Genomic DNA, 26,563 nt, shown 5'->3' on the forward strand with positions numbered 1-26,563 from the left:
TTTAAACATATAAATTTTAATACAAAAAATAAATGCTATTTTTTAAAAATTTTTATTTAATTATTTATTTGGCTGCACCAGGTCTTAGTTGTGGCACTTGGGATCTTCATTGCTGTATGAGGGCTCTTTTTAGTTGCGGCATGCGGCCTCTTAGTTGCAGAATGCAGGATCTTAGTTACAGCATGCAGGATCTAGTTCCCTGACCAGGGATCAAACCCAGGCCCCCTGCATTGGGAGTTCGGAGTCTTAGCCACTGGACCACCAGGGAAGTCCCAATAAATGCTATTTTTAAAATATAAAATTAAATTTTAAATATGATTTTAATAAATTAACTGCTACAATAAAATTTAAAATTATACTTGAAGATGTGTAAAAAAATATATTACTCCCCTCTTCTCCTCCCTGCCCAGAACTCCTGACAATGTTAATAATTTTCTTTTTGATAATGGGAATTTTAATTCTTTCTTCACAACTTCCAATATTTTTCCTTTTTCCTTTTCACAATAAGCATATGATACTTTTGTGATCAGAGAAAAAAAGTCAATGCCAGAAAAAGAGAGTCGATCTCACTGAAATGTACTCTACTCAGTTTAAAATATTGATAAGGGACACAGCAAGTTTAAGTAAATTAAAACCAGTGACATGAAGGGTGAATCTCAATCTGTGACTACTTGATATCTGGACAAAAGTGAAAGAAAAATAATCAATTTCTACATGATATCAAATATCCAGATATATTAGATGATTTTGATTTTTGACTACATTTTTAACTCTTCACTTGAATGACAGGCATCATATTAATTCAGCTTTAGTTGGACTCATTCTTATCTTGCAACTCTGGAAAATCCAAGAAATTTCTATAACCTGAAAGTTGTTCCTCATATTGAAATAATAATGTTCTGTCTTTTAATTTTTTCTCTTTTTGGCCATGGCATGCAGGGATTGAACCTGTGCCCCCTGCATTGAGAACGTGGAGTCTTAACCACTGGACTGCCAGTGAAGTCCCTCTCTTTTAAATTTTATCATTTACTCTTCAGTATCATTTTTAACTATATTTTATTTTTTATCAATTATTAAGTAACACAAAAATACATTCTTGTTTTAAAGTTCCAAACAATACAAAGAATACAAGTGTGCTTTGGCCACCTGCCCACACTTGGTCTCCTTCCCCCACGCAACCTGTTTTCAGTTTGTCATGTAACTCTAAAGACACTTGCTTATTATTTACATTCATATATATGCATATAGAATATATAGTTTTATTTTCATTTTCTAAGTAAATGATGTTTTATTGTACACATTATTCTGCAACTCACTTTTTTCTCCTGTTGAAGCTCCACTTCATTTTTTTACACTGGTTACACAGTTTCCCACGGTTTGATTATTCCAATTTATCTGACTACTACTGGTTGATGGCTATTTGGGTTGTTTTTAGTTATCTGCTATTTCAGACAATGCTGTAGTGAAAAACCTTGTGCGTGTCTCTATGTGTCTATATGCGTGCACTATTTCTCTAAGGGAGCTAATGAAAAATGGAATTTCTGGTTTGAAAGGTACGTGCCCTTAAATTTTTACTTGGTACTATCGAGCAGCCTTCCATACAGGTTTACCGATTTACACTTCCAATAAGAAGATGAAAAGATGCCAAGCCTCACTAATAACCAGGAAAATGCAAATTCAAATAAAATAAGATACCATTTTTACCATTTGGGGTTCACAAATTTAAAAGGATTGATAATGCCAAGTGTGGAGGAGGAAAGAGTCATGTATCCCCACATAAAGTTGTTTTTACAGCCAGCATCCACATATCAGGGAAGGTTCCGTGGAGACTTACTATTAAAAGTGATTATGCTAAACTGTTGTGATAAGTAAACAAAGGACATTTCTGTTACAGGATCATTGGTTTTTATATGCGCTAATAGCAGCCCTGCTGTTAACATATATTCACTCAGAGCATTTTTATTAGGTATTCTTGTTTTTTTTTTTTTTTTGGCTGCACCATGGAGCTTGCAGTATCTTAATTCCTCGACCAGGGACTGAACCTCCCACTGGATGGCCAGGGAATTCCCTGAAATACAAATTCCTTAATTTACCAAGTAGATAAAAATTTCTCCACTTTAATAACCACATTTGGTTTTAAATTTATAAAGTACTTTCACATTCTCATAGGTTCCTTAAATTGATTTCTGCCTCAGTGACAGTGTGAGGTGCTATTTCAGATGAGAAAACTGAGGCTCAGCGAAGTTAAATGATTTTCCAAGGTCACAGTTATAAGTGGAAGGGCTCAGGTCTTCTGACTCCCAGTTCCATTAGCTTCTCACTTTCTTAACTGCTTCTAAAACAAAGGACAGTTGAAGTCCCTTCTGCCTCTTCCGTGGAGCTCAAGGCATCCAAAAGGAACCACAGGGGGCAGCCTGGTGCAGCAGAAGATAGAATAGGCTGAAAGCCTGCGAACTGGCTTTTTGTTTCTATTCTGTGCTTCCCCCAGCTGTGTGACCTTAAATAAGTCATTTAGCCTCACTGGGCCTCAGCTGCCCCTTTCAAAAAATAGACATGATGCTCACTTAGTAGTATTGAAAGAAGAGGTGATGCCATGCAGTTCCTTCTAGTTGTGAGATTTTATTTAAGCCAGACGTAAACTAGCGTTCTTTCTTTGCTCATACATTTTATGAAATACCATTTTCTGCAATGGATTTATTTGAAAATATGAACCCACAATGGAAAAATTTACCATACAATGCTTTCTTTGATTGAAGTCTAAAAATATTCCCTTATCTTTTTTCTTTCTTTCTTTATAAAAAAATCATTATTTGGTAAACCCCTTGCCAAGGCTAGGGAAATCCCCAAGGAACAGCAGCAAACGGTTTCAGGTAGCTGGCTGTGTCTGAAAAGATGTTTTCTGCCTGTATCTCTTACTAGTTGGCGTGATTCTAGTTCCACTTACATTTTTTGTTACCTATTATTACAGATTTTTAAAGTGATTTATTTTCCCATCCTACTTCCAATAGCGTGAAAGCTTTAACCCGAGTTGTTCTTTATAGTTCCAACTTCCATAAGCCAAAGATTTTAAGAGCTGGAAGGAGTCTTAAGAGATCACTTGATCCTGTCCCTTATCTTTGAACAGAAAACATATTTTTTTCCGTTTAACAGAGGAAGCATCCAATGTCCAGAAAACCTGTGACTTACTCAAGGTTTCACAGGTAGCAAGTCTCCTCGTGCGGTACTTATTCCATTCTTAGTGTGTGACAATTTATTGGTGATCCTGGCTCTTCCAGAAAAACCACAATGAAAGTCAAAATGAGTAAACCATATAATCATTGATTTCTTTCATTTTATCACACATCACAAATTCTTCTATTTCTAACCATATTTTGATGCATTATTTATGAGGACCATCTGGTCACAGGTTTGCCAAGAAAACTCTAGAATTTTAAAAGTGTGCTTCATTTTTCCAGGAAACACACTGCATAGCTTGGATTTATCCTTAACCTGATCATTGGTGACTAATGGGGCAAACAGATTTGTTAACTGCAATCTGTTTTTTTAAAAAATTGACCTATAACTAACATATAATAAAGTGCACAAATCTTACATATAAACTAAAAACATTCTTACATGTGCATACACTGTATAGAGAATTATCAGCACCTCTGAACACCCCCTGTGCCCCGTACTAGTCACCACCCTCCAAGGGCAACCACTATTTTAACTTCTATCATCAGAAATTAGTTTTGAAGTTTGGAAAATTCTGGATTTGAACTTCATGGAATCATACAGTATGGACTGTTTTTGTGTTTGCTTTCTCTCATTCAACATTATGTCTGTGAGATTGTTAACTACATTCTAAAAATGCAATCTACTTTCTGGCTCAGTTCCTCAGTGAATCTCTCAAAATTAGGTACATAATATACCAGCTGTACACAGGTGTACATATAAAAAATTCAGTTGAGAAAAGAACTTTTAAAATGACTAGACTAGAATAATCTATACTGCTCATGTCACTTTCTACTCTTGCATCATCAATTTCCCTCTTCTTTTAAATGGGCTCTCTCTGCTTTTAAATGGGCTCTGATCTATCCAAGTATTCTCTTTTCTTCTCCCATTAATGGATAAATAACATACACAATTTTCTTTTTCTTTTTTTTTTTTTTTTTTTGCGGTACGCGGGCCTCTCACTGTTGTGGCCTCTCCCGTTGCGGAGCACAGGCTCTGGACACACAGGCTCAGTGGCCATGGCTCACGGGCCCAGCCGCTCCGCGGCATGTGGGATCTTCCCAGACCGGAGCACGAACCCGTGTCTCCTGCACCGGCAGGCGGACTCTCAACCACCGTGCCCCCAGGGAAGCCCCACAATTTTCTTTACTTATTCATATCCAGCATTCCCCATCAGTGCTCCACAATCATTGGTCTAAAAGTTGTAAATGGCCTCAAGCTATCATCTGACACAGACGTCCCTCATTAGCAAGAAAAGCATTATCATTCTCTAGTTTCAGATTTAGCAGACAGTAACTGAGTACATATAAACTTCAACGTAGTTTTCTAGGTTTTATGGGGGGGACTACAAAAAAATAGCAGGAATGAGCCCTACCCTCATGAACTTCCAGCCTACCAGAAGCAGTATAGTATAGATATCTACATAAAAGATCACAATATAAGCTATAAAGTGTTAAATGACACCATTGAGTTAAAAGAGAAAAAAATGTTGTGTGAGATCAGAGAGAAAGGTAACTTCCACCTGGGGTGGTGTCAGGGAAGCTTGGTAGGGGAGTATTTGTAGTAAGAAGTAGGATGACATAGCTAGGTAGGTTTAGTCATGCAGTGATGGAGGAAGGTATTTGAGATGGATGACTGTAAGGACAAGGACACTGAACTGGGAAATCATGCAGCATATGTACAGGGAGCTGCAATGCAGTTTGACCCAAGAGTATGGCAAGTGATGAAGAAATAGAATTACCCAAGGCTATAGCGCTATGGGGCCCTAGAATGAGGACTGAATCCCAGGAATCTTCCTTCTTAGTGTTCTTCCCATATGTTGATCAAATCAACATTTTAGCCACTGCATGCTTTCTTTACAATTGCCCATTATATACTGTCCATTAATTAATTGATTCAACAAACATTTATTGAATAGCCACTACAAGCCAGACACAAATGGACTCTGTGGTCTCCAAGGCTGACTTGGTATGTTATAAAATAATTTTTTCCAAATGGGGAGTCAGGCTAATATAATATTTGGCTAAGATAGATTTCCTTTCCCTTTAATTGCTAGAATTTTATTGAGTTATGCTTCAGAGCAAATACTATAAATAACAGAGAGAATTAAATAAACCACAAAAAAGGATCTCTGCATCACGTTTTTCTACATGACGTCAATACACTGAGTCTTAGCATTGACTACACACGTGTTTTTTTTCCATAACTACTTTTACTTAGGTTTGAGCAAGGGGTAACACAGGAGGACCTGAAACCTTCTATTCTTGAGCAAAAGCTTAAAAACATTCCATATAATCTAGGACAAGACTCACTTCCTTTTAGCTTATCAACACCAGAAGACATTTCCCCTTTGTACTCGTTGTGTTTAATGTAACTATGGAGACACCACACTTTCTATGCAACTGACACACATGATTCCAGTTTAATGTGCTCAATTTCTGAGAAACATTAAAAAAAAAATTGTGGTCACTCTTAAACCTTGGAACTACTTTTGTATTTCAATGTAAATCCAATACATTTATTAGTAATATTCATGAGGGAATAGTTAAGTACCAGGGACTACAGATTCTTTATAATTCCAATGAACTGTTCCTAATTAAAGCTTTGGTGCCAGAAAAAAAAGGGGGGGGAGTAATTATTGTTTGAACAAATTAGGCTACCAGATATTTCTATAAATTGTAGAGTATATAAAGTTGAGTTTTGAGAGTCATATTTCCAGGCATATGGCAGACTAGACATTCAGACTGCCCTTCATAGTGGAAACAATTTTTTTTGGCCATGCCACACAGCTTGCAGGATCTTAGTTCCCAGACCAGGGATTGAACCCGGGCCCCAGCAGTGAAAGAGTCAAGTCCTAACCATTGGACCACCAGTGAATTCCCTGGAAACAACTTAAAAAGCTGAATTAAAAAAAAAAAAATCCTAAACCTCTTTACCTGCTTTTTTTTTTTTTTTTGCGGTACACGGGCCCCTAACTGTTGTGGCCTCTCCCATTGCGGAGCACAGGCTCCGGACGCGCAGGCTCAGCAGCCATGGCTCATGGGCCTAGCCGCTCCACGGCATGTGGGATCTTCCCAGACCAGGGCACGAACCCGAGTCCCCTGCATCAGCAGGCAGGCTCTCACCCACTGCGCCACCAAGGAAGCCCCCTAAACCTCTTAAAAGCACTGAAACATGGACTAGAAAGCTAGGAATTATAAACTCAAAGAGAAGTGAAGTAGGAAACCAGACAGGTATATGGACAACACTGTCCAGGTGTAGAACACCAGAAGGCACCATTTGCATCCTGTTCACCAAAATGATACCCCTGGAGCTGCTCAATCCTGTCCTGAGATCACTTTTGCCCTAAAGGCATTTGCTCAAGCTGGTGAACTTCAGCTTTGGCTTTAGTGGGGTGTGGAGTGGGGGGTGGGACAGAAGGTAAAGCCTAGGCCTTGGAGAATCCTATAGGATACCTCTCTCCCAATAAATCTTGGATCCTTTAGGTAGGGATGAGAAAAAAACCTACATACCCAATCATCCTCAGAGGACTGCAAGGAAAATTCCTGTGGTGCTAAGCAAAGCCAAAGACCAAAAAATTCTGTCCCTGAAAGATTGTAACCTCATGATATAGCCAAAATAGGTCCAAGAAAACCCATCACTATAATTTGAGTAGGCCCCGGTGTATGAAAAAAACAAATGCAAATCTTCTCTGGAGGAAAGTACTTCAATAATACACAAATGATTTTCTAAGGAAAATGAGCAGCTTACAGTAACAAACACTAAGCACCCCAAGACTTAAGTTACTATTTTTCTTTTTTTTTTTTTTTTTTTGCGGTACACGGGCCTCTCACTGTTGTGGCCTCTCCCGTTGCGGAGCACAGGCTCTGGACGCGCAGGCTCAGCGGCCATGGCTCACTGGCTTAGCCGTTCTGCGGCACGTGGGATCTTCCCGGATCGGGGCACGAACCCGTGTCCCCTGCATCGGCAGGCAGACTCTCAACCACTGCGCCACCAGGGAAGCCCTTAAGTTACTATTGAGTGAGGGCCAGCAGAAACAATATCCAAGAGCAACAAAAGAAAACTCTCACAAAGAATTCAGATATTTAAATTATGAAACAGAGAAGGTAAAATAACTGTTTTATTTTTTGAAGAAATAAAAAAGTGGAAAACACCAATTCAAAATAAGAAACTATAGAATATAGCCTAGTAGATTTTTCAAAAATAGAATTTCTAGAAATGAAAAACACAGTAACAGAAATCAATAACACAATGGACAGGTTTAACAGCAAATTAGACACAAGTGAAGAGAAAATTAATAAACCAAAGGATATGACTATGATGATAGAAATTGTCCAGCATACGCCAAAGAGAAACAGAAGAAAGGAAACTTGAGAGAGTAGTTAATAGATATGGAGGATAAATAAGACATTCTGACATACATCCGTTTAATTGTGGAGTTCTGGAAAGAAAGGAAAGAGAAAATGGTGCAAGAGGCAATATTTGAAGTGACAATAGCTAAGAATTTTCTAGGACCAATCTGTTTCCAAACACAGATTTAAGAAGCCAACTAAATTCCAAGCAGAATTAAAAACAAAACAAAAAATAATTTTCACTTTAACACAACATAGTGAAACAGCAGAATACCAAAGACAAAGAGACCATCTTAGAAGCAGACTTCTAAATCCCTTCAGGAGAAAAAATTAACTGCTAACTTAGAAATCTTCCCCCCAAAAGAATATCTTTCAAAAAAGAAGGTGAAAAAAAAAAGACATTTTTAGACAAGCTAAGAGAGTTTGCTTCCATGATGTTCATAAAAGGAAATTCTAAAGAATGTACTTAATTAAGAGAGAAAATGATCTCAGGTGAAAGGTTTAAAAAATAAGAATGAATGAACAGCAAAGAAAGTGGTAAAAATGGGTAAGGCTAAACAAATCTTGATTGTATAGAACAAGAATAATGTTTTCTGGGGTTAAAATGATTTAAAATATAACAGTAACATAAAACTTGGAGGGGAGTATATGGAATTAAAGTATGTAAAAGTGCTTGCTGCCTGGGAGAAGGGTAAACCTTGGTAAGTATGTATGTTTTAGTTTCAGTGCACCTGAAATTTTAGCATGCATCAGAATAATCTGAAGGGCTTGTTAAAACACAAGTCTGATTCAGGTTGAGGTGGGCCCAAGAATTTACATTTCTAACAAGCCCCCAGCTTGATACTGATGGTCACACTTTAAATAGCACTGTTGACTAGTCATGAAAAACAAACAAACAAGCAAAACAAACTGAACATAAAATCCAAACTAGCAGAGGGGGAAAATTTGAAATGAGAAAAAATAATTCAAAAAGGTGAAAAACCAAATAAAAATAGAAGCAGAAGAACAAGTGGAAAGCACAAAACAAGGTACCAATTCAAATATATTAGTAATTACATTAAATATAAAAGGATTAAATGCTCCAATTAAAAGATAAAGATTGATACAAAAAATGAACTCAAAATGGATCATAGACCTAAATAAAACTTTAAGAAGAAAATAATAGGAAAAAATATTTGTGACCTTGGGTTAGGCAAAGAGTAATTAGATACAACGTCAAAAACATGATCCATAGAAGAAAAATTGATCATTTGGACTTCATCAAAATGAAAATTTTTTGTTAAGAGAATGAAAAGACACAATTGAGAGAATGAAAAGATGAGTCATATACAGGAAGAAAATATTTGCAAATCACATATCTGACAAATGGCGTGTGTCTAGAATATATAAAGAACTATCAACATTCAATAATAAGAAAAAATAAACAAGCCCAATAAAAATATTTACTTCACCAAAGAAGAGGCATGGATGGCAAATAAGCAATGAAAAGCTGTTCAAAATCATTTGTCACTAGGGAAATATAAATTAAAACCCTAATGAGATACTTCCAAACACCTGTTAGAATAATTAAAATGAAACAATCTGATAATACCAAGAGCTGGTGAGAACAGGGAGCAACTGAATTCTTTCATGCATTCTCAGACATTGTTGCAGGCCAATGCACAATGGCACAGCCACTCTAGAAAACAATTTGGCAGTTTTTTATAAAGCTAAATATAGAATTACCACAAAGGCAGCAATATCACTCCCTGGTATTTACCAGAGTGAAATTGAAGCTTATGTTCATTCAAAAACCTAAACACAGATGTTTACAGTAGCTTCACATGTAGTAACCAAAAATTAGAAACAGTCCAGATATCCATCAACTGGGGAATGGATAAACTGAAGTACTTCCATAAAATGGAACACTCTTCAGCAATAAAAAAGGAATAAACTCTTGACACACACAAGAACATGGATGAATCTCAAAAGCATTTTGCTTAGCGAAAGAAGTCAGACTCAAAAGAGTACATATTATATGATTCCATTTATATGACATTCTTGAAAAGGTAAAACTATAGGGACAGAGAACAGATTAGTGGTTGCCTAGGGTTAAGGGTGGGGTGAGGCTCTGATCACATCAGGGTAGCACAAGGGAATTTTGGGGGGTTACATTCCATATCTTGATTGTAGTGGTAGTTCTAACACTATGCATTTGCCAAAACTTATTTTTACTGTATGTTAAATAACTTTTTTTTTTTTAAGACAAAGATTGTCAAATTGAGTAAAACTTTAACAGGGTCTCTGACAGCCTCTGTTGGCCAAGGGCAAACTTTGCTCATGAAAAAGCAAGTTTAGTTCTCATTCCGAAAACCCTTGTAAGATTATGTACAAAACCTTATTAAAAAGTGAACAGTATTTCTATTTTTAGATTGCTAACATATAGCAGGAAATAAACACCAATACACACCAGACTTAAATAAATATAATGTACCATAGTTTTGTGTATTTTATACAACTGCAAAACATATGGAAGTTAAGATCAAACCGGTGGTTGAAATTGTATGTCTGAAACTGCAAGATGAGTCCTTGAATTTTTCACTTTGCATCCAGCTGTTTTGCCATCATCAGAGGGCTAATTTTAGAACGAGTAATCTTCTTATAAAATACAGTATAATTAAGAAGGTAGGAATTTTTTTTTGAGATTTCTAATTCAGAGTTGTACAGGGTGCTTGGTTTTCTGAACCAAGCCAGCAGCCCAAGAATAATCTGAACCACAAATCTAAGGCCAAGCCAAGAAACTTTTAGCTAAAGAATCATAGTTAACTTCTAAAAGAGTTGAATTCCAGCTCCTTTATATCAATGGACTTTGAAATGAAGATAAAGTTACAAATAAAATTTTCCCTCAATCCATGAGAAGCAATATGGAAATCATAGTGATGGTTTATTCTTCCGTGCAAATTAAATGACTACATTTGCTTTGTAATGCATGTAAGAGAAATATGCTTGCTTACTCTTGCTGAAGACTATAATAGCTGCTTCCCTTGCTTTCTTTTTCTGACAGGAATCATCAGCAACATGGAACATGTTGCCACATGCTTTGAGCAATGATATATATATATATATTTTTTTTTAATGTAAGGAGTCAAACCCAAAGAGTCTAACCCAAACTAAATAATTTATACCATGCTGTCCCAACTAGTTTTCCCCATTTCTCAAAATAACTGGAACTGAGTGCATACCAAATCTCCACTTTTTGTTGTGCCATGTAGACACTGCCACAAATCTAAGAAATTCTTCATTTTTCAGGTCAAAATTAAGCCATCGTTTTCGTTCTGCTACACAGGTGAACAATGACTTTTCACTAATTAATTACGAAACAGATTAAGAGAAGACAATTTCATGCAACATCTCACAGGTTCAAGTGCTACATAAGGAGGGATTTAAGTGTGCTGATAACAGCTTATATAGTGTATGAGTTTCTATTAAACTACTTAATAAAAATCCTGATTCCTAGAGCAATTCAACCAACCCCAAGGTCAACTAAAGTAAGTTATTCGAACCAGTTATTAACCCAAGAAACTTCTACAGGAAAATAAATAAATAAAAGGACCAAAGGAAACTGGCATCTTAATATTGCCCTGGAATCATGCTTTTTCTGAGACTTTGCTATCACCTAATTATCATAACATAGTGCTCCCAGTCATACAATTAAAGCTGTTAGGTAGATCATGATACCATTAACTGGCTGAACATACTTTTGTGTGGTTAGGAAAACCATATTACTGAACTGTTTGCCACTGGCTTGTGACATTTATAAGAACCCTGGCAATTTACCCACAGCTACTGAAAAAAAGTTTTTTTTAACTTTCTTCAAGTTTCCACATGAAAAATGATCTTATATGTTAGAAGTGGAGAAAAATGTGGAAGAATTACTCTCATTAGGCTGGCTTTGAATGGATACCCCATGTTTACAAAACGTTTTGAGAGAGTCAGATCAGCAGTTCTAATGACAGCATGACAGCATATTATACGGTTATCATGAGCCACGTGCAGCCTAAGGAGAATTTTCAGTCTATCAGAGTGGCCCATATGTTGCTTATTTATCATTTCAATTTCATATCAGAATCAAAATTGAAAAAAACAAAACTCTGAAACTCAAGCAAGTCATCTGTGGCCAGAGTAATGAGGTCTCTTGCAAAAAAACCCCAAAACAAAACAAAACAAAAAAACAAAAAGAGATTAACACATTTTTGAGAAACAAGCTTTGGTTTCAGAGTACTACTGCAGCTGTTTAATTCACTTGCTGATGCAGCTCAAGTATGTAGACATTTACAGTAAATTTTTTAAAGGGTTTATGTGCCCTCAGTAATTTTTACCATTTTAAAGACAAATGAGAAACACTATGGTAGTGATCAAGTAGTAGCACTTACTTATTTTCAGAAGCTGTATTTTACTGACTAAAGCAGCACTTGTAGATAATAGGGTTATTTCTTGGTTACAGCACTATGACTGTATGTTACAGCAACTGAGAACTCTTTGATACAGACAAGGCACAAGGTCAGTTAAAGAATAACATTCTCCCAGAAAGGTGATAGCTTTCCTTATAAGAAGAAACACATGAAGCCTAGCACTCACCGATTTGTTTCGTTTATTCCATTACGATTGCCTAAGTTTTCAACTGGGCAGCATTCTATTTAAAGGCCATTCTGTTGCAAAACTTTGCCCGTGTGGTTGTAACATAGCTGTGTCTGTTGTAAACCAAAGAGGACAGGAAAAAAAAAAGAGAGATCATGGGAAAGAATACTCCATGTAACTTTTCATGTGAAGGTCTTAAAGTAGGTAACTGATTTCACCCCCCCCATTCCCCCACCGCCACACCGCGCAGCAATGTGGGGATCTTAGCTCCCTGACCAGGGATCGAACCTGTGCCCCCTGCCGTGGAAGTGCAGAGTCTTAACCACTGGACCACCAGGGAAGCCCCTGTTAACTGATTTTTAAAGCAAAAAATTCTAAATTCTCTGAGCTTCTACCCTGAATGAGCCCTGTTTTCACTAAAGATTAAGGCGGCTTCTGCAGAGACTCTAAAGTTTAGCACAAAACTGGATTAAGGACAAATGATGGTCTAAATAAATGACTGTCATCTTTATGAGAATTACGAAGACCAATGCAATAACAACAGTTGATCATCATTTATTAAGTACCCATAAGGTATGTAGTCTTATGTGATTCCTTTTGAGGTTTCAGGGTGTGAGATGGGGTTTAGCAATAAAAGTGGAAGACCAAAAATTTATCATATAAAATAACTGTCTGGGACTTCCTGGGCGGTCCAGTAGTTAAGACTCTGCGCTTCCACTGCAGGGGGCGTGGGTTGCATCTCTGGTCGGGGAACTAAGATCCTGCATGCCGTGCCGCTCGGCTGAAAAAATAAAAAATAAAAATAAATAAATAAAATAATTGTGTTGAGGTTATTTTTGGTTGATGGAAGAAAGAAAATATGTCTGTGGAATTTCTTTTGTAAATCCCTACCTGTGTAGATATGTAGAGACGTCTGAATGTTTTTAATAATGATGATAAATAACAATTATTCTGCCCAAATACATAGGTTGTTATAAGCCATGTAATGAAGAACTGGGACAACATATATTCACAACATGAATGATGAAAGATCTGAGAAGTCCTTCAAATAATTATAGCCTTGCTCATAACATGCTCAGAAGGAGAGAATGACTAAGCTGTAGTTTGGGTTGTACTTGGAATGGAAGGGAGATGGTTAATTGAAAATAAAAGGTCAGGGGTTTCCCGCTCTGTCCCCAAATCTGGACTAGGATTTGCTAATATTTTATTAAATTTATTTATTTATTTATTTTTGGCTAATATTTTAATAGCTTCTCAGTTGTGAATAAGACCAAACAAATAGACAGTCCTTCCAGGTCTTCTACTCTAGTCTTCATCCTGCACAAGAATTCCTTTCCCTGTTCCCTTAAAATTGACAAATTTTTTTAATTAAAAAAGTTTTGTATTGAGATATAGTTGATTTACAGTACTATATTAGTTTCAGGTATCAATATGGTGTTTCAAAATTTTTATAGATTATACTAAAGTTACAGTTTTTGAAGGACTTTACAAAAGTTTCTCGGAGGCATCTGCACAGTTCTGAAAAAATTAGCATCATAACTTCCTATTCCAAGAAATTTAACTAGGTCAAAAAGAAAAACATTGAGTGAGGTTTCTAAGGCCCTGAATATGAAGCTTCCCTGGAGCTATAAGCTAATAACCATGGTCCAAAGGCACAGTTTTTTCACAAAGAAAACATACATTGCAAGTTTCTTTCCTATTCTAGTTCCAGATCTAGTAGACAGATCTCACTCTACACTTGTTTAACATCTGGAACAAACCTTGTTTCATAAACAGTGCACTTACTCAAGCTATAAATCTTTTTCTCACAATTCAAAGCAGTAATAGTGACAAGAACAAATTATTTTGGAAGATATTTTCTGACCCACTTTAGTTAGCAGCATAGATGTGTCCAGTCTAGGTGATATTCTTATGTATCCAAATTGGCTTCAGGTCCAGTTACTCAAATTCTTTGGAATTCTCAGTTCTGAGGACTGAGGTGGGCATTAGTAATTTTTCCCCAAACTTTCAACAGCAACTATTTCTAATAGACTCTAACCCCCAGATGTGCTTGTTTCAACTTCCTTGTTGCTTTGGAAACCCCTACGTATCATCACTTAGAGTTATTTTGCATTACTGTAGTTCCTTATCAATAGACTCACTGTGTTCTCATATCAAGGTATGAAGATTGCTTTAAACTGATTGCTTTTATACATAGGACTTACTAATACTCTAAAATTTTGCTTTTCCTTAAATATGTGCATTAGTTGAGTACTAATAAAGCTTCTGCATTAGATTTTGTAAATCATATTAAATCTCCATAGGCAAAGTGTTGAATTTTGCACATGTTCTATGGAAAAAGAAAAACAAACCTAAGTAAGTAAAATGAAGGGTCAAGTAAACAATCCAGCAGAGACTCTCCCAAAGCCACAACCCCTTGTTACCCTAATTTATAGTTTCACTACTGACCACAATTTTATTCTGCTTACTTTTTTTTGTTTCTTCCTTAGATCTGTTATATATGCTTTTGGATAGTAACACTAACCTTTACTGAATTCCTCCTTCTAATGCAACTTGGCCAGTTTCATTTGCCCTCTAGGTGCCCTATATGATACAAAAGGTGATGCTGTGAAGACACAGGAATGTAATGGTAATAATATTACTATTGTCCTTTCTCATCCTCTCTCCTTTAAACATATCACCACTAATGTGAAGCTACTGTTAAACCAGAATGATCTTATTTATATAGTCAACTAAATATCCCTGCTTATTTTTTTTAATACCCTCTTTTGGCTTCACAGAGTACAACACATATATTGATGAACTGCTAAAAGATTCCAGTATTGTTTTATTACATGGAACTTAGTAGTCATGAAAATAGGGGAAAAACATAAATGATGTACAATAAACCAGCCAAACAGTTATAACTGGAATATCTGGACTCCATGAGCCATTAAATTTTGACCAAATTTCTTGTGTAAGAGGAAGTGACCTTGTTAGCTGTCCTTTTGTTACTTCCTGATAATAAAAGTTAAAATGTTTTTTTATAAATGTAGATTTTCTGCAGTATTAATTCATTGAACAAAATTCAATTTTAAAATATTTTAAACATTCAGAAAACTGAAAAAAACCCAAGTACTCACATAAATTTAATAAATACTATCATTTTACATATTTGTTTAGACGCTTCTTTAAAAAACAATACAATGCCCCAGTTGAAGTCCCAATTTCATCTCATTTCCCACACTCCTTCTCCAGAGGTAGGCACTATCATAAAGTTGGTAAGTATCCCTTTATTTTAGAGATTTGTCCTTGTTGATAGATGTCAGTAGATTTCACTAATTTTTTTTCTTAGATTGACTATTTTAAAAAAAATTTTTATTGTAGTATAGTTGATTTACAACATTGTGTTAGTTTCTGCCGTACAGCAAAATGAATCAGTTATACTCTTTTTTTAGACTCTTTTTCCATATACGTCATTACAGAGTATTGAGTAGAGCTTCCTGTGCTATACAGTGGGTCTTTATTAGTTATCTATTTTATATATAGTAGTGTGTATATGTCAATCCCAATCTCCCAATTTATCCCTTCCTCCCTGGTAACCATAGGTTTGTTTTCCACATCTGAGATTTCACTAATTTTAATTATTGTACAATATTCCATTGCATGACTATGGACATTTAGTTTTTGTCATCATTAATATGAATAATACCCCAACGAACATCCTCATAGTGTCTCCTGGTGCATATGTACAAGAATTTCCCTAGGTGCAGGAGTTTTTAAGCTTTTACGGCCAATATGCATGGTGAGAAATAATTTTACATTAAGATCCTGTACATGCATATATGCATATATCATCACAAGCTGAGTTACTTGGGAAGTAGATCTGAGACAGAAATTTGTGTACAAGACGTTTATGAGGGAGTGTCCCGGTATCAGCACCTGTTGGGGGAGTAAAGAAGCAGGAATGTGGGCAGAGGTAGTTTTGTGCTCTAATGAAGTGACAACAAAGGCCTCAGCTGATCCTGCACTGGCTACAGTGATTATTCAGAGTAATTTTGAATTAGGGCAAGGGGATCAGGCCTTTATACACCTGCATAGATCAGTTAGTGAATACAGCTGCACCCAGGAAGAAGGTGTGACCTTGGGCAAGTAGTTCTCCTCCTGGAGAGAGTCCTGGAGAGGGACTCAGCTACAAGCTGTTGGCTGCCAACACTCCTAGCAGCTGAAATTAATGTTTCAGTCCTGGAGAGGGAGAATCTAGGTGGTGCACAAAAATTCACAAAACAATCCTTACCCTGATATTTCTGTTCTATTTCATCTGTAAAAAAAATGTTCATTGTAACCCTTAAATTGATTTCACAATCCACTAATGGATCATGAATCACAGTTTGAAAAAAACTGCTTTAGAGTATATACCCAGAAAAGGAAGCTGGATTGTAGGGTATGTGCATTTTAAATTTTACTAAATATTGTCAAACTGCTTTCCAAAGGGGTTAGGCCATTTGACATTCCCACCAGCAGAGCATGAGAGCTGCACTTTTCCTACAGCCTTGATAACCCTTGGTATTGTCAGATTTTTTTTTTTTTTTAATATATTTATTTATTTATTTTTGGCTGCACCGGGTCTTCGTTGCTGCGCGCGGGCTTTATCTAGTTTCAGCGAGCGGGGGCTACTCTTCGTTGTGGTGCGCGGGCTTCTCACTGTGGTGGTTTCTCTTTGTTTTGGAGCACGGGCTCCAGGCGTGCGGCCTTCAGTAGTTGTGGCACGTGGGCTCAGTAGTTGTGGCTCGCAGGCTCTAGAGCACAGGCTCAGTAGTTGTGGCACACGGGCTTAGTTGCTCCGCGGCATGTGGGATCTTCCCGGACCAGGGCTCTAACCGTGTCCCCTGCACTGGCAGGCGGATTCTTAACCACTGTGCCACCAGGGAAGTCCTTGTCAGATTTTTTAATACAAAAATACAGTACAGAGTAACACAGTAGAGACTTTGAAACCAATCCTTTGGTGAAAGTGAAAACATTTCTAATGCTGTAGAATATTAAGACTTACTTCCTGCTAGCTTATCAACCACCAAAAAGCATGTGCACTTCCCTGATAATTAGGTAACGTTCAATTTTTAGTCTTGCAAAATAGAAATCTAGTCTTGCAAAATAAATCTTTTAGTCTTGTAATCTTTTTTATGGCACCTAGCAGGGTGCCTAGCAGGTAACAGCACAAAGTAAAATACCTGTAGGTTGAAAGAGTGAATTCTATGCCTAGGTCCATGGCATTCAAGATTTCACTTTTTTTAAACTCTGAAGCAATATGGTTTAGTAGAAGCCTATTGGCCCAGGGATTGTGAGGCCTGGGCTTTGGTCTAGTCCAGCCATGGGATTTGGTAAATTTACTCCACCTTTCTGAGCCTCAGTTTCTTTATCGCCAATAATTTTCCTAAGCATACTGCTTACTTTATGGGGAGTTTGGAACACTGAGCTCTTAGAACTGATTTAATATTTATGTAATAGAAAAAGCAAAGTACTTGGAATCTGGGGATATGGATTCTAGTCCTCGCTCTCCTCCCACTATTGGATGTATATGACCTTGGACAAATCACAAGTAGGCAAATGTTCACTTTTTGGAAAATGAAATGGTCACTAGATGACCTCTAAGGTTCCTGCTCAAAAATCCTATGTTCTGGGGCTTCCCTGGTGGTGCAGTGGTTGAGAGTCCGCCTGCCGATGCAGGGGACACGGGTTCGTGCCCCGGTCCGGGAAGATCCCACATGCCGCGGAGCGGCTGGGCCCGTAAGCCATGGCCGCTGAGCCTGCGCGTCCGGAGCCTGTGCTCCGCAACGGGAGAGGCCACAACAGTGAGAGGCCCTCGTACCGCAAAAAACAAAAACAAAAACAAAACAAACAAACAAAAATCCTATGTTCTGGGTTATAGAAACATGAAGTTAATTTATGAAAACATCATTCTCATAAAGCCATCACGACATGGGTCAGATGATATATTTTAAATCCACTTCTAATTGCCTGAGCCACCTCAATCACTCTATAATCCAACCCATTTAGTCCTACCCTTATCCAGCTGCCCTACACTGTTACCTGAACTCCACCCTTGAGATTCTCCTTTGCAACTGACAACCATCTTTATTACCTCTAGTATTACAATACTTGTGGCAAACAGAGCCTCGTGCTGTGTGATCACCAGGAAAATCTGAAATGGAAGAATATGTCTTAACTTTTTTTATAACTCCATTAATTCCCCATTCCCTTTTAGAACAGAATTGGTTAAAGATGAGCGGTACTGTTACATATTCTCCTCAGCCTGACATCGAGGATTCTATGGCTCTGCTTTCTCCACTACGATTCACTACCTTCCAGACAGCATTGCACATGCTGGCAGGAGTTTGCCAGTACTATTGTGCCTTCTCTAAAAGCCTTTCTTCCACTTCAGTTCTAATGCATTCAAATAAAAGAGAGCCTCATCTCAATTTCTTTCTGCTTCCCTTTCAGCATAATTTAAAACACTGCAAGTTACTATTACAACATCTAAATTCTATTAAATCAATAAGCTGATGTTTATTAAATTTCAAATGTGGTTAAGATAGTTACAATCAAATACGAAAACTTGCAGGCTTATTAGCCAAGAATGTAGAGGAAGGATATCTGTTTCTAGGAGATAGTTAAGTGATATTGACATTAAAGGGCCTAGGAGTGGTTCTGGAGATCTTAGGAGTGGTTCTGGAGATCTTTGTTTCTAATTTAAATCTTTATTACTAAAAGTCTATTATTCTCCAAATCCTGAATAAACTAGTTGCGAGAGTTTTTCCCTTCTGGATTAACTTTGCCCTTAATACAACTATCTTGATATAACTAACCAATCCATCTCTTTGTCTGTATGCACACGTGTGCTTATGGACAGTAGAGGCTTAAATGCTTTCTCTCCATTAAGAGCCTCCTGTCATGAGTCTGAAAGTGTTCCATATGAGAGGCTGTCTTCAACATACTGGAGAGGGGACAGGGAGAACCAGGAATGGGCCCTAATGCCCTGTTTCTCTTAGGTAACATCAAGACTGGACACTGATGAACTTTTCCACCAAGAATAGAAAGAAAGGAAAAGAGGAAGCTAGCAACCTCAAACTACCTCTGGAACAAATGATATTTCTTCTTTAGAAAAATCAGCCTGGCAACAAAGGGAGGGATGGATAAAGAAGAAAAGACAGGAGATTGGGAATCCAATCTCCTAGATGTGGGTTTGAACTGGGTCAGTAGGAATGGAGATAGAGAGGTGAGGAGGGATATGCTTGATGTTAAGGAGGTGGTTATCAACTGGTTTTGATGATTAAGGAATAAGCAGAAAAAAGATGAGTTGATTACTCACAGGTTTTGACTTCTGTGACTACTGCATAGTGAATACTATTCAAGAAATTAGAGAATATAGGAGAAACAGGTTTGGGGTCAAATAGTGAGTTTACCTTTGAAAATGTTGAGTTTCAGGCGCACTTGGGAGTGAGATGTCTGGAGGCAATTGAATATACAATCCTGAAGCGTAGAAGAGACGTGCAGACTAAAGATGTGTTTGTCTCCTAGTCCGAGGGATTATAAAGAAAACAGAAATACAATTGCAGGGTCTCCCCTTGCTGGCAGGGTTCCTTAAGCCTTGACAATAAGAAGGGCATGGGGATATGTGTATATGTATAGCTGATTCACTTTGTTATAAAGCAGAAACTAACACACCATTGTAAAGCAATTATACTCCAATAAAAACGTTAGAAAAAAAAAAAAAGGGCATCCCTGTTGTCTACCCTTGCAGGATACATGCCTGGGCCAATCAATAAAAAGAAAAGACTTACAGTGTCTGATTTGTTCAGCTTCGTGTTTCCCAAATATCCTAGCTGTAACAACAGTGCTGAGTACGTGAGAAGAGCTGACTCATATTTCCTGTAAGTCAGCACAGATATCCAACCATCCTTCCAAATTATTTGAACCTTTGGCCACTCCCAAAGAGAGTCAAAGTGCTGGAACAATTTTTGAGCATTTCCTTCATTTGTTGAGAACAATTCTAATACATCTGTTATAAAGATTCAGAGAAAAAACAAAAGCTTTTCCTATTTTGTATCACTCCCACCCTCACATCCCAAACAATGATGCCCTCACATAGGCATCAAAGTCTAAGGCATAGAAAGTCTAAGTTCTCTCTGGATTGGTTCAAATGTCATCTATTCATCACCTTCAATCCCCATACTCAGAATTAATCACTCAACTTCCCTAAGCTCCAAGAGCAATGAGTTTAAACATTTAGTGCAGAACTTCTCACAGTTTGATTTTTATTAAAGTTACATGGCCTGGGAACATACTTTGTGCCTCTAATATGCGCTTATCTACCTTCGTTTCCTTCTGTGTCCTGCATAGTGCTTTGTGTATAAATGCTGACAGAAGTGAATTTGTTAAACGTTCTGAAAATACTTGACTGTGGACAATGATAGCTAAGATACTCTATAGAAAAATAACTTTCTTTTGAAGATCATTTAAAAACTAAAAGTTGAATTTAGAAGGAATTGTTGAGAGAGGTAAAAGCATTAACTTGAGGAAGATGGTGAGAAGTGATAATTTTCCAATTTGTGAAAAAGTGCTGACTCAAAGATATGACTCCTCAGCCACCAAGAGGGTAGAGAGAACAGTGGCTCAGACTGCTGCAGCCCTCCTGTCCCTGGACACTCCTCTCAAGTGTCAGGTTTTGAATTTGTTATTTGCAACATGACATTTCTCACTATTATTTTTGCAAGTTGTTCAGATAATTTCTCTTCGAAAAGTATGTCATCAGGTTTGTGTTTATAAGAAATAAAATGATAATCTGACAACATTGCCAATAAATTTTAGTTTGTAGATTAAATATACTGGAATGTCATTCTAACACTTTCTCACAATGAATAGAATTTGGTACTGTGTGTTCTGCTTTGGGACACATCCAAAGATTTTCTAAAAGACCATAAATTCCTAGTGGAAGGCTTTCTTACCCATAAGGAAGCCACAAGGGATAGATATCAAGAACAGCTTTATAGAATACTCTTCCCAAGACATGGGTAACTTTAAAGACATAAAAAACTTCTGGTCTAGCAATTAAGCTGAACAGATTTAACAGGTGGAGAGGATTAGGTGGTACAACAGCTTGAGCTCCCAGTGCTTTAAACTGTTACTGGTTTCATAGTTTTCCTCCATGCATTGTTCAAACCACAGCATTTAAAACTAATTTCTAAGAAATAGCCAGATAGAGTTCCAGGTGTAAGAGATGACATAATTTCAGAAATGGCATGGGGCCCAAATTTCTAAGCCACACTTTTCCATCTGGCCATGACTGCATTGTTAGACTCCCTTGACCAAATCACATTTAGCGTTCAAGTTTGTTTAACTGTGACTATTGTGACATATGCTGAAAGGACTCCTTATATGACTGTTAAGGGCGGTGAGGTACTTAGAAGCATTTCCTGAATATGCAGTCAAATACTGCTTATTGTTTTTCTACTGCTTTTTAGTATGTTCTTTCAGAAAGTATTATCTTTGATTAAGAAAAAAAACACTTCAAAACTTTTCAACTTTTGAAACTTTTTAGAATTCCATTCTGTAAACTATGCTTGCAATTATATGTCTATAGTATTTTAATTGGTATTCTGTCATGTACATGAAAATATGTGAGTTCATTTGCCAGTTAAAAAAGTGCTTTTTGTTGCTAGTCAAATGTTTGATACACCAAGCTACTCCTCGAAGAGGAACTGACCCGATAGATCTCACAACAATTAAAACCAATAAAAGGCTAAATCTGTGTCCAATGGGGAAAGAATGGGAGGTTCCCAATTGGACTTCTAATTTTTTTTTACAGCTTTATTGCGAAATAATTGACATACACTGGACTACACGTTTAAAGTGTGCAACTTGATAAGTTTGATGTATGTACACATCTGTGAAACCATCACTACAATCTGGATAGTAATCTTGATATCCATCATCCCCAAAAGTTCCCTCTTGAGCATTTATGCTATAACCTCTCGCTTGTAATCACTGATTGGCCTACAGCCATATCCTCACTTTGGGGATAAGAACACTGTGAATGACAATGGGCAGCAGGGAGGAAGGGTCTGGCCTGGAAAAGAGATTTAACTTTTTGTTTAGTGGAGTTAAAATGCTGCATGTAGGATGTGCTTAAAAATACAAAAGAAGTGGTCGACTCAGTATTTTCAGGCCAAGATCTTGATCTTTTGAACTTTATAACTTTATGGAATGCTGGGTTATCTGAAATGTGGCAAAAATAGGCTTCCTTCTCTCTTGCTCTTTTCTAATCCATTCTTCACAGAAGAGTACTTCTTAAAATTAAATTTACCCAGAGCTGGAATCACTTATTTTTTAATGAAAATTAACAGCATTAAAAATATACGCATTTAGAGTAGTTATACATAGAGGGGCAGGTTGTTTGGGTCATCTTGGAGCACACATTTACAAGACTACAGAGCACATTTTACGGTCACGGAACAGTTTTTCAGTGCTAAAAATTAACTGATCCTATATTAGTATTCCTCATTAGTAGTATGACGTGTTAGCCATCTGAGCTAAAAACTTACACTTATTTCTTCCTCTTGTTTATTGGGTGGTGGTTTCTAAACTTACATGGGGGAATTCCCCCGTGGTCCAGTGTTTAAGACTTGGCACTTTCACTGCCATGGGCCAGGGTTCAATCCCTGGTTGGGAAACTAAGATCCCACAAGTCGTGGGGCGAGGCCAAAGAAAAATAATCATCATAATAAACTTATATGGTCCATTAAACCCTTCAATGGGAGCAAACAATCCTACTGATCACCAAGGCCACTGCCATTTTGTGGTTTTTTTGGGTGTTGGGGGGAACTCACCAGATACCTTTCAAAGATACATGTCTTAGATATGGGGATATATGTATACGTATAGCTGATTCACTTTGTTATACGGCAGAAACTAACACACCATTGTAAAGCAAGTATACTCCAATAAAGATGTTAAGAAAAAAAAGATCCATGTCTTAGAAAGTAGAATAGGAGCTATAATTTACTGGGTCCAGAGTTTCAGTTTGGGATGATGAAAAAGTTCTGGAAATGGGCAGTAGTGATGGTTACACAACAATGTACTTAATGCCACTGAACTGTACACTTGAAAATAGTTAAAATGGTAAATATTATGTTTTGTATATTTTACCACAATGAAAATGTTTTTTAAAAATTCATGGCTTGATATCAAACTTCATGAGAAAGTGCAGAGCTAAGCAGTTAACACATTTGGAACTACAGCATCAGTAAACTACACATTTATAACAGTTCATATTCTTTTCTTTAGTAGCACTCTGTGCAAAAATGAGTAAGAATCACCGATTTGGATTACTACTTGTAATCAGTTAAATAAACCAGTAAATGTACTTATCAAATAGCACTGATTAGGCAACTGTACATGACATACAAAACATTTAGTGAGAAATTACATTATTTAATAATTTTCAGTGAAAGTAGCATTTTTCTGTATACAGTCTTATGTGATGCTCACTTTTTTTATCAATAAGGAAATTGAAGATCAGAACATATAATTTGAACAATTTAGTGTTGAAGAGGCTCAACCCCAGGTTTTTTTGTTTTGTTTTGTTTTACCGTTAATCCAGTTCTTTGGCCCATATATTGCCTGAAATAAAGATATGATGTCATAACCCAAACATCACTGTTCCCAATTCCCTGCTCTAACAGGCATCCCTTACTCTTCAATAGCTTTCAGCAGCAATTACAATAAAACCCAATCTTGTTTTTATGTCTTCTTAGGGCCTGGGGGAATGGGCCCTCACTTGCTTACACACTCACCTCTCCATTCTCAGGGTAGGCTCCTCCTTGCACCATGGATTCTCCAGCACTTAGTTCCAACAGCCAAGTTCCCTCTTACCACAGGTCCTTTGCACAGCTGTTTCCTCTGCCTTAAACAATTCCCCAGGGCATTTCTCTACTGGCTGGTTCCTTTCTCTACTGGCTCCTTCTCATCCCTCAGATGGGCCTTTCTTGACCACTCTGGTTTTTTTTAAGCTATCCTGGTATTTGCTCTCCCAGATTTCTGTTCATAACATTTACAGCATGTTTCCTTCAAAATGTGATGAAGTACTTTTGTCCCTCTTTTTCCCACTAGACTGTCAGCTCCATGAAGGCAGACCTTTTCTGTTTCCCTCACCAGTGTGTCCCCTCAGTGTCTGTTTGAGTTTTGGTGAATGTTTGTTGACTGACTGACTGAATACAATGAAAGAAGTGGAGATAGGAAATAGAGCTGTAAACCTGGTTAGTACAAGGGATTAAAGCCTATTCTGCACAATTTAGGAGAGTTGACTTGAAACCTTTTAGGGTCCTATTTCTTCCTTCATTTGTCCATGTAATAATATCTAACATTCACTGAGTACTTTCAGGTACTATGCTAAGCACTTCACATATATTACAGCATTTAACCTTCAAAGCAACCCTGTAGCAGTAATCAGCCTTTATTATCCTCATTTTTCAGAGGCAACTTGCCAACAGCCACTGATGGTGGAACCACAGCCAGGTGTAAGTAGGCCATATCCCATTAATCCAATGTAATCTACACCCCTTCAGTCAACAATAGGTGTTTTATCAACGTACTTTTCAGAGAACCCTCCTGAATTCCCCATTTTACCTGACCTTCAGTATCTTGGGACCGAAACCTACTAGAGGTGGTTGCTAACCCCTCAGGGGGTTTCTTGGGGAATCTGAGCGCTCTTGGTAGAGGAGCGGCCTTTCAGGCAGACGCGACGAGCTCTGGCTAGCCAATGTCAGGACTCCTGGGACGGCTGGGGAGGAACGAGGAAACAAGTCAGTTGGCCCATGACGGATCCCTGACCCTCGGGATGGTGAAAGGGGAAGGGAAGGTGTATGCCGCCCACTTTCGCCTAGGGGTCCGGATCTCCCAACGCGAAGGGGAACCACGGCGCACTTCCCCAACTCTACCGCGCGACAAGAGAGAACGCCCCTCAGCTCCGCCCACCTTCTACGCCCATAGCAGTATCGGGCGCTAGGACCCTGCGACCCTCAACCTGTCCCTGTCCTGCCCCCTCGGGCAAGGGACTGGCCCTCTATTGGCGCTCACAGGCCGCGATCCCCGCCTCCGCCCACTCCGTCACTGTCAAGATGGCGCCGGTCGCAGCGGCGGAGGCCGCGGCGGCTGGAACCAGAGAAGGAGGCGGAGGCAGCGGCGGCCGCGAGGGGAGGGGGAGTCCCGTCTGACTGAGACGGCAGGCCTGGGCGGGCGGGGGTGCCGCGCAGGGCGGAGCGCCGGGCTGGGAATGAGCTAAGCGGGTTCTGAGCCCCGCGGCATTCAGCCTCTCGTGTCCCGACGCCGCTGGTGAGTGGACGCGGCACCGCTCTCCAAGCTCGACCAGCTGCTCGCGAGGGAGCCAGCGGTGAGGTGAGTGTGGGGGCGGCAGCGCGGACAGCGGTGGCATGTGGAGCTGTCACTGCCCGGAGCGGTGTCAGCCGCGGGCACGGGAGTGGGGCCGGCTGGACTCGGAGATGTGGCGTGGATGGCCGCGACCTCCGCCCGGGGATTTCTCGGAGCCTGGCCGTCCTCCGAGAGCTGGGTCTGCTCCGGATGGCGCGGCGGTGCTGAGTGTAGCACCCGCGCCTCTGCGTCGGATGCTGGGGGGACTCCTGTGTTTTCATTCCGGATTTTCTATTCCGGGCTGGCCTGGGGCTCTTGTTGGGAGCTGGGGGTGGGGGCGGGGGCGGTGAAAGGGGAGGTCCTGGAGCTGGGATTTTGACAAGCCCGTTACGTAAGACGGAGGTGGCCTCCCGGAATCCCACCTGCTCGCTGTTTTAAACAGGCGGCAGCTGGATCCTGGCTGGCCCCCAGAGGCCCGATTTTCCTCCCAGAGGTCTGCCTAGCCTACTCCGACCAGCGTGAACCTGCTAAACGTCCAACTTGTCCAGTTTGGGTTTTTTTCCCAGTCTTTTTTGGGGGGCGGGGGCGGGAGAGGGTAAACAATTACTGGTAGCCACTGTTCCCTTTGAAGTTTACCGCTTTCTTGGAAGGGGGGGAAGCTTGTGACCTAAAGCTGGGTCGCAGCGACAGCGTTTCGTTATCGTACTTTTAATTGACAGATGTGCTGGAAGATTTTTGTTATTGTTCCAGTGTGCTTTTAATTCAAACGTATGGTTACGCCTGGAGCCTTAGAGAAGGGTTTTTGTCTTATAGGACAGTTATTTTTTGTTTGCAACAGCAGGATAGGCATCAGTCAACAGGCATGTATTTATCTGAGGAGAAAACGCGTGTCAGCTAGCTAGAGACCCGTGAGGGCAGAAATTGTATTACTACGTGAATATGTTATTCTTTAAAATATTATCCGTTAATGAAAATAATAG

The 26,563-nt window shown here is 38.7% G+C and overlaps 1 protein-coding gene and 1 pseudogene across 5 annotated transcripts in view; one reads left to right on the forward strand and one right to left on the reverse strand.

Moving 5' to 3' along the window:
• Positions 1-1,998: 1,998 nt before the first annotated feature.
• LOC149750174 (uncharacterized) lies at positions 1,999-26,291 on the reverse strand (annotated as a pseudogene). The gene is made up of 2 exons (XR_016392075.1): positions 25,293-26,291; positions 1,999-24,996 (listed from the first exon to the last, which is right to left on the reverse strand). The product of XR_016392075.1 is annotated as an uncharacterized LOC149750174 (transcript).
• Positions 25,413-26,563, forward strand: part of DENND4A (DENN domain containing 4A) — a 132,302-nt gene continuing 131,151 nt past the window's right edge. For 2 of the 4 annotated variants that reach the window (XM_022579810.3, XM_030761702.2), the window contains exon 1: positions 25,414-25,610. The gene's annotated coding sequence lies outside the window, so the exon portion shown is untranslated. Of the gene's footprint in view, positions 25,611-26,563 lie in introns of all 4 variants that reach the window. The other 2 variants (XM_089907088.1, XM_089907089.1) reach the window with 2 other exon arrangements.

The sequence above is a fragment of the Delphinapterus leucas genome, chromosome 2 (genome assembly GCF_059928025.1).
Source record: "Delphinapterus leucas isolate spDelLeu-1000000601 "Yukka" chromosome 2, BTC_Dleu_Yukka2, whole genome shotgun sequence".
In the NCBI taxonomy this organism is placed as follows: Eukaryota; Metazoa; Chordata; class Mammalia; order Artiodactyla; family Monodontidae; genus Delphinapterus; species Delphinapterus leucas.